General features: G+C 38.9%; 1 long non-coding RNA gene across 1 annotated transcript in view; it reads right to left on the bottom strand.

Moving 5' to 3' along the window:
• The window catches only part of LOC107719653 (uncharacterized), a 30365-nt gene extending 16376 nt beyond the window's left edge, over positions 1–13989 (bottom strand). Inside the window, exons 1-2 of the long non-coding RNA XR_001637538.1 lie at positions 13879–13989; positions 2374–2525 (exon numbers count right to left, since the gene is read on the bottom strand). This is a non-coding gene — a long non-coding RNA (uncharacterized LOC107719653). The remainder of the gene's footprint in view (positions 1–2373; positions 2526–13878) is intronic.
• Positions 13990–16094: the final 2105 nt, after the last annotated feature.

Genomic DNA, 16094 nt, shown 5'->3' with positions numbered 1-16094 from the left:
TTCCTTACTTTTCTTCTCAGAATTTTCATTTCTTCTCTAAACTGTTCTGAAGTGGAAATCAGTGCACTAACATGCATGGTTTGATTCTAGTCAAACTAGAGCAATAAATCATCTTTAAAAATGTTAATATAATCGATTTAGTTTGACTGAATTTGAACCAGCCACACTTTGTGTAGACAGACTAGCAGATTTAGATTTAGCTCGGCTTCGCCCAGTATGTGTAAATGTTAATCGGACTACAACTGGCCTCAACGTTGTGTGCTTGTAAAAGCGCACATAAACGTACTTACAGAGTGGGATACTATGGACAGATACGAAGAACCAAATACGTAACTGTACGTAATCAGGCGTATATAAATTCATACATTTTCATCTGTCAGCACTCTGCCATTTTGTTCAACCGTCCCTAAAACCCTCCTTGACAGGTCTAAATCCCACCAAGCTTGTGCCAATTACCACAGGACAACGTTAGCCGTCCCTCTGCAGTGTGATTTTATGAATGCTCTGAGGGCCATGTCTGCTAATACGCCATGTAATGCACCGTTAGCTTCGCAAAAACCAGCTAGCATGCTAGACGCTACCCTCTTGCTGGGTGCGTAGAATAGGGTGAGTGGACCTTGGGGCTTCCCAGCATGGGAGTGGAGACTTGAGGCAGAACTCTTACAAATAAGGGATAGATTATGCTAGCGGAGAAAGATCTAAAATGGCAGAGTTTTAGCATTCTCAATTAGTGCTTTCAATGACAGGCCCCAACCCCCGCGTCCAGTCCCACTTATTTAGAGGGAGCTATGAGTTGGATTCACCTGCCACGCAACAGTAGTCAAAGGCCGGAGGTGTGTTGTTAACCCAGCAGGAGAGGATGAGGCTGAGGTGCGAGAGAAAAGGACTCAAACGGCTGAGTGAATCACATCCAGAAAGACAACAGCTGGAGAGGTCGTCGCCAGAGGGCATAAAAGTAGCTTTTAAACACTTGTTGAGGCATGTGGAGGTCCACAAAAGGGCGGAGCGAGGAAATAAGGAAATGTAGCAAGTGTCCACTGGAAAAAGAGACAGCCAGTGTTTTTAACTAGTCTCCCGGCAAAGTCTGCTGAGACTTTTAAAAGGGACGAGAGCGAGGGAGGGTGGGTCCAATGGGGGATAGAGAAGGAAGAAGAAATGATAGCCTTCCGGCCATCAAGCTTTTCTATCCGTGTTACCTATAATCCTACAGGGCCAGTCTTGTCTGACCACTTGACAGACTAGAGATAATTTACTCAAGCTTTTAGTATGGATAAAGAATGCTCTTAGACTAAGTGGCTGAGAGTTTGTCTTGGGAATACTAACTGGCAGCACAATGCAAAATTTTTGGCCCTGGAGAAAAGCAAACATTTTAAACGAAACGGCTGATCGGTAACTCTGATCTTTTTGGATTTAGGGGCAGAGTTGTAAAGAAAAACATGCACACAAGGAACATTTAAATGAGCAGTGCACAGAAAAACAAAATTCTGTCATTATTTATTCACCTTCAAGTCGTTCCAGAACCATCATGCTGTTATTTTGCACCACTTTTTACACAACAACTGTCTGTAATGCTTCAAAAAAGGACAAAAACACCATAAAAGCACTGTAAAAGTAACTTTGTACTCTATATCCTGTTTGGTGTCAATACCTCCAACCAGCGACAAGAGTTTCAGTGAATAACAACTTAAATTTCTGAATCATATGGCATCAGAAGACTACTCAGCACATGAGTCGTATGGATCACTTTTATGATCCTTTATGGTGTTTTTTGTCCTTTTTGGAGTTCAAAAGACATGTTCACTATAAAGATTATTCATAAATTATTCTTTTGCATTCAGCAGAAAAAAAGCCCACTGTTTTGGAACGACATAAAGGGCAATAAGCGATTTGGTTAAACTGTTACTTGCTGCAACTACAAATCAACTGTCACTCTTTTAGACTACCTGAAAACTAACTTTTACATAATTCCAGACATCTTCATCGTCAGCAAAGTTTTGGAATAGCTATATTTCAAAATTAAATTCTTGTGCTGCATCTCTTAACCCTAAAGATGACATATTGTTCCAGACTAGCTCATAATAGTAGTCATATTGCCTTGCGGTGAGGTAATTGCAGTGAGTAAAATACAGGGAGTCTCAGATGTCGGTTTAACATGACGGTTAGGTTAGATAAAGGCACAGATAATCAGTCAAGGACCTGAGGCCTGAGCGTGCAGGATGAGCCGGAGACGAAACGACATGTTCTGCACCTGGATCACATGGCAAAATGCCCAACACACATACACACACACACATGCACATTTGCAGACTCTGCTGAGGAGCCATTTGAGGACACAGCATGTGCATTTCAACTTCTCGGCGGTAAATTGGTTACCTTTATCAGTCATCTTCGGCCCATAGTGGTCTGACTTCCGTGGTTGAGCTCTGCCAAGTCACCAGAAGAACCAGGCTAGGTTAAAAGAGTCCCAACACTGCATCTTTTAACAGCTTCCTTCGCTCTAGCGCTGTTTCTGGCGCCTTGATAACCTATGAAATACAGAGGGGGGAAGAAAGAACGATAAGGAAATAATTTCACCAGATGGAACTGTCTAAAGTCAGGCGAAAGCAGAAGGCAGTGCATTTCATTTAAAAAACTAAATTTGACAAGATGAGACGAGGTTGCGGATTCCAATCATTACATTAAAATCCTTTCCGTTATCTTTCCCGCAGCACCCGCAAAATGTACAAAGGGTATTACGGAGAAAAGTCATGACAGTACAACACCTCCCAGTCATCGGGGTCGTGACTGTGCGACTACCAGCTGTGTTTTTGCCCTGAAAGGATGAGCAAGGCTTGACAAATCAAACATTTGCCCTGATCTGGCCCTGCCCTGCTCTACATTACACTGTGTGGAGAGGTGACTTCAGCACAAGAGGATGACTCTGTAGTGGTAATAGACGCTCATCAAATCGCCAGCAGCTGTGCGGCTATTCAACACACTCTCCTTCTCTTTTTTTAGGTCACAGCTGCACAGATAAAGGGTTAGGCAAATATTGCACAATGAACGACAAACATAGAGCTTCCACAGATCTTTCAAGGCTGACTATACATTTGAACACTCAATGCTTGTCCTCCTCTAAGTTCTGTTTCAATAGTCGCCCGTTCATATTTAATTGCCATTCTCGCCACCCCCCACCCGGCTCTCCGTTCACCCTGCACAGCCCAGAACCCCTGAAAAGCGGTGACAGTGCTCCTTTGTTCACCCTAGACCACTCCTCTCCCTCGGCGCCCCCCATCCACCATCCGTTTGGTTGACAGGCATGCCTGTACAAGCTCGGCAAAACCGAGAGAGGGAAAGACAGCGTGAAAAGTGAGATAGAGAGTGGTGGGGAGGGTCTCTCATTTTCAAGCTCCTACCATTCATGCAGTTCTGTCAACTCAGCAATACCAGAGGGGGCTTCAAAAGGGGGAAGGAGATGAAGTGTCCGTCAGTGTACAAGCCCTCCGAAAAAAGATACTGTAAAAGATACTGTAGATTGACACTAAGAATCAAGAATTAAGCTATGCATCACTTTCTAGGATCCACTTTGAAAAAACATCCAAGGCTAAAGTGTTGTATGCTACACTCACAACTATAACCCTAAATTTCCTCTACATATGTGCTTAACATTCCATTTACAAGGTAGACATTCAAGTAAGACGTTCAGCCTGTATAGATATGCCTTTATTTCCCCTGTGGCACAGTTCCCTTCGCCATTAGATCGTAAGAAACCATAATTTCCCTGGTTTTAATTTAAATAGTCAGTTTATGGTCTGTTTTATTTTAATGACCATGTTTATGGTAGCCATTTATCTTGGGAAAGATGCAAATAGATTTTGAACATATTTATACTAATTAAAAACCATTAGAAAACAAGCATTTTAGACTTCTGTTTTTATGTAACAAAAATTAACATTAGCATTAACATAAATTATGTAGCCAATATTCGGGAAACATCAAATTGGCCTGTATAAATGGCATAGGCAGGCCAGAAACATACTATAGGCAAGTATGCAGACAAATTGTATGTGCTATGTTTAACAAACCTCAGTACTCTAGTGGACGACAGAGTAATCTGTTTGTGCCATTAAAGTCGGAATGAAACGTTATTTCTGTTCGTCTTTTCTTCCCCATTGTAACTTATAGCCGAGTGAAACAGCCTCTTGAACAAGAACAAAATGTAGGATGGGACTTGATTTTTTTTATCCATTGGGAATTGATTGGATTGTTGTTGTTTGCTAATTGCTACGATCGCACAAGTCAAGATGTTGTTGCGAGGGGGCAGGATGTTAATATTTTTAATTAGACATTACCAGGGCACATGTTTTTTTAATAGTGATGTACACAGATAAATTATTTATAATAAACATTGCAATTTTCACAAAAAAAAGTCAATTTTGATTTCATGATGACTTTAAACCATGACTTTATTCATGTACTAACTAGCTAGCTGTAAACAAATTGACACTTCAAGAGTAGGCCTATGTCGTATTTCATGTTAATGCCAGCTGAGAATGCATTTTATTGTGTGCTTCATTTTAATGCCAGTGTGTTTATGGTAGCCCTTTACTTTGGGAAAGATGCAGGCAGATTCTGAACATCTTAAAAGACCTTAAAGTGGACATAACACACAGTTTCTGTCAATCTCATGTTAAACTTGAGTACCTACAGAGTAGTATTGCATCCTTCATATCTCTGAAGAGTCTTTAGTTTTATCAGATTTATAAAAGACAGATACAGCTAGAGCTGCACGATTAATCGTTAAAAGATCGCGATCTCGATTCAGACAACCACACAATCTCATTTCTAAATGACAAAGATTCTCCCGTGTCTATTAAACCTTTGACAAAGTCTTACCGGATCATTCAAATTTGCGTTCGCACTGCCGCTGACACAGAGAGAGCAGTTACCATGTTTGGTTAAGAAACAGCTTCACAAACAGTCTTTTCAACTACACAGTATTATTTCTGTCGTACAGTCATTCATATTATCACAGAAATACTGGGATGAAAGTTTATAATTCAGATAAAAACATTGATGTCTATGGTAGCGCGACCAAAATAGAGCAAATCCGCGTTTGAAAGTAACTGCCACATAACGGTTGTGTCGATTGCATTGTTTCGCAATGTATTTAAAAAATGTATAATTGAATGAATCATTTATTCAAGAGAATCATTCAAAAACGCTGATTCATCCAGTAGGTTTATGAGTGAGTCGTTGAATCATTGATTCAAACAACTTTTTCATAATTTTAATATTAAATTGAAGTATTAAATATATTATATTTTAAATACATATACACTACCAGTCAAAAGTTTTTGAACCGTAAGATTTATAATGTTTTTTTTAAAGAAGTCTCTTCTGCTCACCAAGCCTGCATTTATTTGATCCAAAGTACAGCAAAAACAGTAAAATTTTGAAATATTTTTACTATTTATAAATGTAATAAAAGAAAGATACAGCTTTACGCTTCTCTCAGAAAACAGTTGCGCTCCTGGAGGCGTGCCGTGGGCGGAGCTAAAGAGTCACAAGCATGCGCAGCTTTTGCGTTGCTGTCATCTGCAAGCTGTGACATTGACATAAATAAAACAGGAACAAAAACTTGAATTGCTTAAATTAACTATGGCTAACGAATTAACGAATGAAGCAGGTCGATGGGCTGCTCTTGCTCTCGCTCTGATTGATGTGTGCACGCACTCTTCCGGGAGAAGTGCCCATACAAGGAATTCCGCCCATTATGACGTCATGCAGGGCCATACTCGAAAAAATCCCAAGAGCATGAGTAGGCCAGAAACCTACCCAAGGCATGTGCACTAGATAGTTATGTCTCAGGTAGCTAGATATAAACACGAGGAGTGTGTAGAAGAACACAGTTCATGCTAAAGCTCGCTATAGCTCCCCAAGTGGCAATGCTGAAGTACAAAGTCTGCATAGCTCGAAGCGTTTGCCTTCACACATACTTGCACAGAGTATGTTAGCGTGTACATTATTCTGAGCATGTACGGAGTGTAAATGCTCAAAAGAGAAATTGTTCAGATCCACTTGTAGCCATAAGTAGAGCAGCGAGACAAATATTTGGACTGAAGATGAGCACTCCTGTAGTGGTTGTGCTGATTCCACAATCCTCAGGCAATCCCTGAATAAACCTTGAGCGGAATATTTCAAGATTGTACTTAACATTATTAGTCTTTAACAAGACTGAAAAGCATTTTTAAAACACTGACATACCGTATAATACTGACTGTAAAAACATCTCTCTTTTGTGCTATCCAGATCTATCATATTTTATCACAACAATACATGTAGTATAATATACATATTTAACTATTTTTTTTCAAAATGTTTGATCACAAAGGCTTAGGGCATGATGAAATTCAATACAGCATATTATAAATTGCAGCTATGAAAAGAAGTGAATGCTCTGTACTAGGAAGAAATGTTGAAATACGTGACAAGTCAAGACAATTTTGATGACTAGAATCCCAAGTGGGTTTGACTTTAGGTGCAAGCAGAAGCCATGCTAATGCAAATCCCAACAAAGGCAATGCCACAAGTCATTGGGGGGAGCTTGACAATAGTCACACGCCAAATTTACTCCAGCACAAATGTTTTTTAAAAGGACTGTTTAACCTGATTGATGTGTGCACGCACTCTTCCGGGAGAAGTGCCCATACAAGGAATTCCGCCCATTATGACGTCATGCAGGGCCATACTCGAAAAAATCCCAAGAGCATGAGTAGGCCAGAAACCTACCCAAGGCATGTGCACTAGATAGTTATGTCTCAGGTAGCTAGATATAAACACGAGGAGTGTGTAGAAGAACACAGTTCATGCTAAAGCTCGCTATAGCTCCCCAAGTGGCAATGCTGAGAGTACAAAGTCTGCATAGCTCGAAGCGTTTGCCTTCACATACTTGCTAACAGAGTATGTTAGCGTGTACATTACTCTGAGCATGTACGGAGTGTAAATGCTCAAAAGAGAAATTGTTCAGATCCACTTGAAGCCATGCTAATGCAAATCCCAACAAAGGCAATGCCACAAGTCATTGGGGGGAGCTTGACAATAGTCACACGCCAAATTTACTCCAGCACAAATGTTTTTTAAAAGGACTGTTTAACTCAAATTAGGAGGTGACCAGGGCAGGACCACAGGGAGTTTGGATGCATTCGTAAACAGACCATGAAAACCTCTTGAGATTACTAGTCTCAGTACTCACATTGACAAAACAGGGAGGCTTCAGCAGTGGTGCTAAATTAATTGAGTGGTCCCTTGGGGGCTTCAAGTTCATTGTCCACCATGTCTCAATTAAACATCCATCAAACTGGCATCTGTACCCAAGCAACAACCAACAAACTGCGTCAATGTTCTTGTGTATGGCACATTTTTCAAACTGTCTCAGTCAGGTCAGAAAGCAATCGGCACCAAGTCTGATAATGAAACTGGCAATCCCACTATGAAACAATAATTTGGCATGTGCCACCATACAGATAACAGAAAGTAACCTTCTGGTGGTTTATTCATTGTGGAAGGGTTGCAAGACGCAGCACAAAGTGTTGACACCAAATTGCTTGCCAATTTAAGCTTCCTTTCTGCTAGCTGTGGATAAATGCTTTGGATATGAGAACCACTAATGCTTGGATGCACTTTTTGTAATAAGTACAATATGGAAGTGCTTTGAAGTTTACCGCTTGCAGGTCTTTAGCTCACTTTGCAAACATATGAATATGGTTCAAAGACATTAAATGAATCAACCGCAACTTGAAAGTTGGACCTGTCCCTGGAATTGGGCTGAATGAATCACACAACAGAGTCTCGAGTTGAAATGAGGGACAGCCGAACAATAAAATGATACTATATCTTTTAAGGATTGCAGCACAACTGACGGCAAATAAAGGCTCCCTGGTGCTGCTCTGCTTTGATAGAGCCACAAAACCGGACAAATGCTGAATTTGTAAAAACTGCGAATTCGACGGCTTTCATCTTGGATTGAGCTTCTGCCAATGAGAGTTAATTCTCATCTTCCTTTTTGCACTATCTACTAACTGGAACAAACACGTCCGCTAAATCTAACACAATGTCGTTTTCGAGCAGGATCGTTTTTTTAATCGCTGGGATTGAGAGAGGCTTGAAGAATCAAGCGGCACACAGAGGCGACGGTGAATTAATTCCACTCTTCCTCCCGGCCCGTCGGAAAATGCTGTCAGGTTTCACCGGCAAGCCCTCGACACTTGCCGCTTAAACCCCTGTTAGTCTACCAAGCCTGAAACAAAGCCAGCAGGAATCCACCAACTCCACAGTTTTGCCTTCCCCTTTCACGGTCCATCTCTGCAATTTTACGGATAGCCCAGTAACAGTTATTTGCTTTCAGCTGTCGGAGGGGATTCTGGTTGTGTCTACCTACTTCGGATCCAAACTGCAAATCTTTAAGAGCCCTCGGTCATTCTTTCGCTTGGTTATCGATTGCAGAGTGGCTGTTCTTTGTCCAGTCCTCGGAGGAGGTGGTGTGAAATTATCTGTATATAAGGAGGCCCGTGGAACGAGAGACGCTTTTTCTTGTTGCTGTTAAGGAAAGATATCGACTGCAATTGGTGTAAAGCAAATTGTTTGTTGAAAATGCTAGCTGGCCTACAAGATACAGCATAATTTCAAAGGCTTTCGTACCTCTAGTTCTCAAACTGATGCCATTGGCGAAGGACTTAAGAACAGATTTAAATAAATCATTATAATTGCAGAAAAGTACCAACCTTGAATTAATTGACTGATAATGTGAACTGATTATGATAACAAAAATTTGTGATAAATTTTTTTTTGTTGTCTCACTCCTGACAGTTATATGTATGTAACTTATTAGCTTAAGCTAGCAAACTTTTTAGCATAGCATTTTGGTTCATTAGCTAAAAGAAGTCGTCCAGTTAAAGAAATAAGAACAAAATTACCATCTAGCAACATTATTGATCAGTAAAAATGAGAGAATGTCAGTATAAAATTATAAATGAAGGATAATTTGGGCACTATTTAAAACTATACATAATTGTTTTGAGGTAGCTAACGTGTTAGGGGGTCTACAATTCTTATTTTATTTTAAGTGGTCTGCCAGCTAAAAAAAAGTAAAGGACCACTAAGTGAAAGAGCTTCTGGTTTAAAACTGGTGACCTAGATCTCTAGTTTATGGTAAGTCATATCTCTAGTTGTACTCATGCTACTACTTTGGATCACTTTCAGTCATTTAATCAGTGATCGATGACTTATAAAACCATTAAAGACTTATCTGAACACGTACATGGCCATGTACAATGAGCTCAGACTTAAAAAAAATGAATAAAACGCTCTTGTATTTTGCATGTTTTGCTCACACCTAATTATAACAAGCAACCTTATGTACAAAAACATGCTAAAGCAAAAAATTAAAGAACTATTAGCACACACACTACTCAAAAACTAATTAAAAACAACTCAGTACCTCTTTTTTCCTTTTTTTTAAAAAAGTCAGCTACTTTGTGGGGGATTACAAACGAAAACTGCAACTGAGAAGCAAAACTGTTCATTAGCATAGCAAATCTCTCCCAGAATTCATCTGTGTTGATGGGACAAAAGTCAAAAGTGTTCAACAAGCTCTCTGCATGTACTGGAATGACACTTCTGCGGGTTAGCTCCCAAAACACAGTATGAAATAAGAGCAAGCAGCTGTCTCTTACTGCGTCCAGATGGCAGCAGAACGTATGTAAATTGCCTCATTAACCTTACAGCACTTAACTACCGGGCTGCGCTGATGGTTCGGCCTACACGGGCATTTTATTAAAGAACATTAATAGTATCAGGCAGCAATCACCACTGCCTGAGGTGATTTGCTCTGGCATTATCAAACACTGTAATAATTATACATGACAACCTCCTGATTAATGCATTCATGAATATTACAACACTGCATTATCTTTAGTTGTGCCTTCCATGAACTTCAAGGCTGTTTTAACAAACACTACAAGAAAAGTAGTGCCTGAATGTCTTTCTTCTGCAGGACACAAAATAATATATTTGGAAAATTTCTAAAAATTTTAAAAGATTAATTTTGGGACAAATTATTCTTTAAACCACCTTAGACATTGAGAGGGACATGTCCACACCAATATTCAGATTAGTAGTGGTTTAATGTTTACCCCCCCCCTATAAACTACCAATAAACATATTAAAAACAATCAGTTACTCTTTTCTTTTCTTTTTTTAAGTCAGCTACTGTGTAAAGGATTACAAACGAAAACTGCAACTGAAAAGCAAAACTGCTCATTAGCATAGCGAATCACTCCGAGAATTAATCTGTGTTGATGGTACAAAAGTCAAAATCGTTTAACAATCTCTTCTATTTTGGTCCCTCAAAATGTTGAATAATTGATCAGATTTATACTCAAAAAAAAAAAAAAGGTTCCAAAGAGATGCCATTTTGGGCTCCCTAAAGAACCTTTTACTGAACAGTTCTTAAAAGAACCATTTTTTCTTAGTGTGAAGTACATTTGAACAATCTAAAGTACCTTCTTCCACTATAAAGAACCTTTTGTGGAATGGAAAGATTCCAAGGATGTTAAAGGTTCTTCATGAAAGCATAAACACCAGTAAAGAACCTTTATTTTTAGGTCTTGTGATGATCAAAAATACATCTACTAAAAACCTACTTGATATCTATATCCACAATGTGCATTTCTATACGATTTTCCTCTCTGCAGCCCAAAAACGTTTCGAGTCAATGGGTGTGACACTAGGGAGAACACACGCCCATGGCCTCTTGCCCAAGCCGCACAGTTCTCTATGTGAGGCTGTCTGATTGTATTGAGCCCTTTAGCCCTCAATAAACACTCTTCCTCTGTCAGAGAGTCTCAGTGGCCTCCTATTCATGCGCAGGTAGAATGCCTAAAGAACGTGTGAGAGGAGAGAAAAAAACAGCTTGTTGCTTCTATTGAACCTTTTATTACGTCCCTTCAAAGGCTTATGGCAGAGGAGGAGAGCGAGAAAGAAAGGATCTGCCGTCTACTTAGTGCCATTGTACTCCCAACATGTCGGCTCTGAGCTGTGTGAGAAAACACAAGCACGCTACATCCAAAATATTGCACGTCGAGCAAATCAAAGTGCACTAGCTAGAGACAAAATGGCGATTTTTGGGACACGGATTCAGGAAGATGCTTTTAAAAAAATATGATCAAACAGACACTAATGTAATTCAAATGTAATAGAGATGCAGGTGTTGTAAGCGTATCTATAATTTCAAAAATACTAAAATTAATAAAGATTTATTTTTTGAAAGCATAAACACCAGTAAAGAACCTTTATTTTTAGGTCTTGTGATGATCAAAAATACATCTACTAAAAACCTACTTGATATCTATATCCACAATGTGCATTTCTATACGATTTTCCTCTCTGCAGCCCAAAAACGTTTCGAGTCAATGGGTGTGACACTAGGGAGAACACACGCCCATGGCCTCTTGCCCAAGCCGCACAGTTCTCTATGTGAGGCTGTCTGATTGTATTGAGCCCTTTAGCCCTCAATAAACACTCTTCCTCTGTCAGAGAGTCTCAGTGGCCTCCTATTCATGCGCAGGTAGAATGCCTAAAGAACGTGTGAGAGGAGAGAAAAAAACAGCTTGTTGCTTCTATTGAACCTTTTATTACGTCCCTTCAAAGGCTTATGGCAGAGGAGGAGAGCGAGAAAGAAAGGATCTGCCGTCTACTTAGTGCCATTGTACTCCCAACATGTCGGCTCTGAGCTGTGTGAGAAAACACAAGCAGGCTACATCCAAAATATTGCACGTCGAGCAAATCAAAGTGCACTAGCTAGAGACAAAATGGCGATTTTTGGGACACGGATTCAGGAAGATGCTTTTAAAAAAATATGATCAAACAGACACTAATGTAATTCAAATGTAATAGAGATGCAGGTGTTATATAAGCGTCTCTATAATTTCAAAAATACTAAAATTAATAAAGATTTATTTTTACACATCTAATAACTCATTTTTTTAATTGCCATATTAAACACATATGAATCCTGAACTGAAATCCAACAAACAAATATTAATTGTGCTTTTCCTCCCTTTTTAAATTTTGTTAGTCTAAAAGGTGGTTTTAAAAAGTCTTTTGTCGACTTTAATAGTCCTCAACATACAATTCTTTTAAAATTATAATACACTGTTCAGGATATTGTGCAAAAAGGTTGTTTTATCAACCCACTACTCCATCCTTCAGCTTTCCTCATCGCACGTTCATTTTTGCATTATTATTCCTAACTGTATGTAATTTCACATGCGCTAAACCTAATCTTACACAGACAAAGCACTTAAACAAGCTGAGAATCCAACGCTCCGTCTAATCCACAGATTAAAGAAAGCCAAGAGTAACAAAACATGCTATTTGGATCCTAAAAAGCAATCCTAATAAACCAAACTTGCTCTTTACTAAAGCAGAACATGCACTGTAAACTGACAGGCCTTGTATGGAAAAAAAACATTTAAAAAAAAAACTGATATGCAATTTTGAACAGCACGGTTGAATAAAGACTCCCGCTTACACACACACAAGGAGACGTTGTTCATGCTTCTCCTTGCATGTGTGCCAGACTTCTTTCTCCGTGGTCCATACATTGCAGAAGAGTTGGCCCCTCACATGCTGCATACTGGCCCCCAACATTGAGCGCTGGCCCCTTGATTGTGCAGGGCAAAAGATGCAAGGGGGAAAAAGACAGAAGAAGAGACAAAGTAGTGAAAAAAAGAGCGAAAACAACTGGCAGGCATCCAGACTCATGGGGACTGCGTTGATCATTATGTCTAGCCTTCAGGTGTCTGAGCCGGCTGCGTTTTGGGGGGGAGGTGTGGTTACCAAAGAAGCAGACAAAGAGAAACTCGTTCACCGGGATCAAGAAAGCAAGGGAGGGAGGGAGGGCAGCGAGAGAGAGAAAAAAATGAGAAAATGCTATAAAAATTTGATTAGCCGATCCTCCACTGAAGTGACTTTCTGTGTTCTCCTGCCTTTTTTTTTTTTTTTTTCAAAGCATCGCCCCAGAGAACAGGACAGACAGATTTTTTTACAGGTCCTAATTAAAAACATCTGAAGACCCTCAGACATCAAACAGTCTTGCAAGGTCTCACTGCATTGCATTGCGATCTTAATAAGCCTTTTTTTTTCTGAACTCAGGTTTCCCAGCTCTCAAGATGTTAAATTAATATTAATACAAGCATTATTTATATTTACGAGCCACATTTAAACATGCATATGGAAGTCTGCATAAGATTAATGCAGAAAAACAAACACACAACTGTTTGACACGGGTCACCGGCTGTCACAACTTCACAGCACGCGTCAAATTGAACAAAATCAGACAAATTGCATCAGATTTTCACATGGGATAATAATAAATCTCCTTTGAATATTAAAATAAAACTGTATTTTTTTTTTTAAAGGATTACATTTTCTGAATTAATACAATTATTGACTGATCGGGTCAATGGGTTTACGCTGGACTACATTAGGTTGAAAATGTTTATAACATAATACAGGTGTGTTTCACAAAAAGACAAGCAGTAAAATGAATCAAATCAAATTTAAAAATAAACTTGAAGCATGTAAGAATTCACAAACAGTCGACAGTACCATAAAAAAGTCCTATAATATAGGCTAATATAGCCTATAACATAATAAAAAAAAATCTCTAAGTAGCTTTAAACGTTTGTTATTGCAGAATACGTCTGTAAAGATCAAAACAAAAACAAAATCTGATTAAAAACTCCAGTGATATGTTCGTCAAGAGACTACGATAAACATCTAACGCGTCCTGCAAAGTGTTTTTCGTAGAATTAAAAAAGTAATATCGATACTAACCATTCATTCTGCTCGAGACGTCGGGTTCCTCTTGCATTCGCGGGGAAACTCCGAGCGGTTACAGAGGTAACTGCTGCTTGCTGTTGCGTGTGCCGCGATACCTTTGCGTTTAACTTCTGATTCTTTTGCGCGTCTCGCTTCCTGCGCAGTGGGAAGAGACCAGAGCCGCCGCGGCGCGTCACCAGAAGAGAAGCGCTCCTATTGGCTGAACGCGTGCACATTGATAACGCTGCTCTTTGTTCCATTGGGCGCAAGCGGAGGGACAGACGCACCTCCTCGCTGATTTCTGTAGCATTCCTGCTATGGAGATGTTTACCAGAACTTAGCTTTGCATTTCCTTTCCTTTCGAGATTTAAGACTCTTTAACATAGCAGCTAAACAGATCACATACTGTACTGTAGAGGTTGCAAGCAAAGTCTAAATATATATATATATATATATTTAATATTTAATAAAAATTATTTTATTAAATTATTATAAAAATATTGATGCAACTAACACGTTCAAGGCCCAGAAAGGACGCTCCTATTGGCTGAACGCGTGCACATTGATAACGCTGCTCTTTGTTCCATTGGGCGCAAGCGGAGGGACAGACGCTCCTCCTCGCTGATTTCTGTGCGCAAGAATGTGTGAGAAGAAAAATGGGGAATGTCTTCTGATGTCTGAGGTCAAAACGTCTTCAAAGCTCCTGGAACAAACATTGCACCAGTAAGAATCTGCATAGGTAGTTTAATTGATGGAGAACTTATTGATCATGGTTTGCATTAATGATAATAATCATGTTGCTTTCATGCATTTTAAATATAGCATCACACAAACTTGATATTCAGATAAAGTCGTTAGTATTCAAATATATGAAGCAGTTAAAGTTATGATATTATGTAATATTATTATTAGCCTATTATAATATATTTTAGACTAAATAAATAGAAATAAATCATATAAACAAAATATTCTGTATAGTAATTGATGTTTGCATGGGCATAGTTTTATTAGTAAACACGTTTAACCGTCTGATGAAAGACGTTTCTTTTTATTTGAAAACAACACTGTTTTAATGTATCATTTTAAATATATATATAAAAAAAACGAAAACTGGTAGGTGTTGCTACTAGAAATTTTCTGTAAAACCAAAGCTTAAAAATAAAACAACTCTGAAACCATTACATATACTGTCTTTCAAAATATAATTTTATTTAATATGGTAAGATGTCTTAACTAAACACTGTTAACCAAATAACAGATTTTAACTATAGCATTATATATATACAGATACTGAAAACCAATAGCATTTCCACTAAATTATGTGTATTTGCAATAGATAATTTTTAATATAGCTTGCACCTGTAAGAAAATGTTGAAATTACTGAAAAAAAGAAAAAAAAAGAAAGAAAGAAAGGCACCTTATGGTGATTTGGTTGTAACATCACATCCTGAATAGTTAATTATTTTAATTTAATTTTATTATTATTTATTTATTTATGGGTCAAACAAATGCATCAGAAGGCTATAATATCTTGCTTGAATAATATTCAGTGTTCCTTTATTCTCAAGTCTGACGTATTCTTCATAAGATACCTGTTTATTTGTGCATCTAGCACGTGTAAGCCACTTCCATTTACATATATCCTTCACTTCCCGAGTGGTTTTAATTGGATAAATGTCCCACATGGCATTAAACACAGTACTCAGCAAAAATTAATCGGGATGCTCCATAAAGCCATCTTGTTTGCTCAGTTACACCCTATTTTCCACAAAATGAGTGCTAATCATTGGCGTTCCACCATAGGAAGCTCTTTTCTTAGGATTTTGATCGATTCGGTTCACGCTTCAATTTGAAGACACTGAATTGTGCTCAAATCCTCAGACAAGAGGAATATCCTGGCCTCTTTCTCTCCGAGTGGCTGGGAAAACCAAAGGCCCAAGGTATGTTGGGGAATATTAGAGCGTGCGTAATGCGGGTGAACATCCTCCCTGCATGAATGCAGCATTAAATCAATATTCTGTAAAGCTTCCCCTTCTTGAGTTACTCACTTGACTGCTGTCATGATCCACCATGTGGGTTGTGCAGTTGTTTTCTGATATTTTGTGACGCCCCCCCTCCCTCTTTCTCTCCCTCATGTGAATGGCCCACCACCTTCATGCTTTGATAATTCTGCAAGAGGAGAAAAAGAAGTGTCTGATGACATATTCTTGTCTTTCATTAAATGTGGCAG

This window comes from Sinocyclocheilus rhinocerous, unplaced genomic scaffold, assembly GCF_001515625.1.
Source record: "Sinocyclocheilus rhinocerous isolate Xijiao unplaced genomic scaffold, SAMN03320098_v1.1 scaffold1294, whole genome shotgun sequence".
NCBI classification, from domain to species: Eukaryota; Metazoa; Chordata; class Actinopteri; order Cypriniformes; family Cyprinidae; genus Sinocyclocheilus; species Sinocyclocheilus rhinocerous.
Note: the sequence above shows the minus strand (reverse complement) of the source record. Positions and strands in the feature narration are given on the sequence as shown.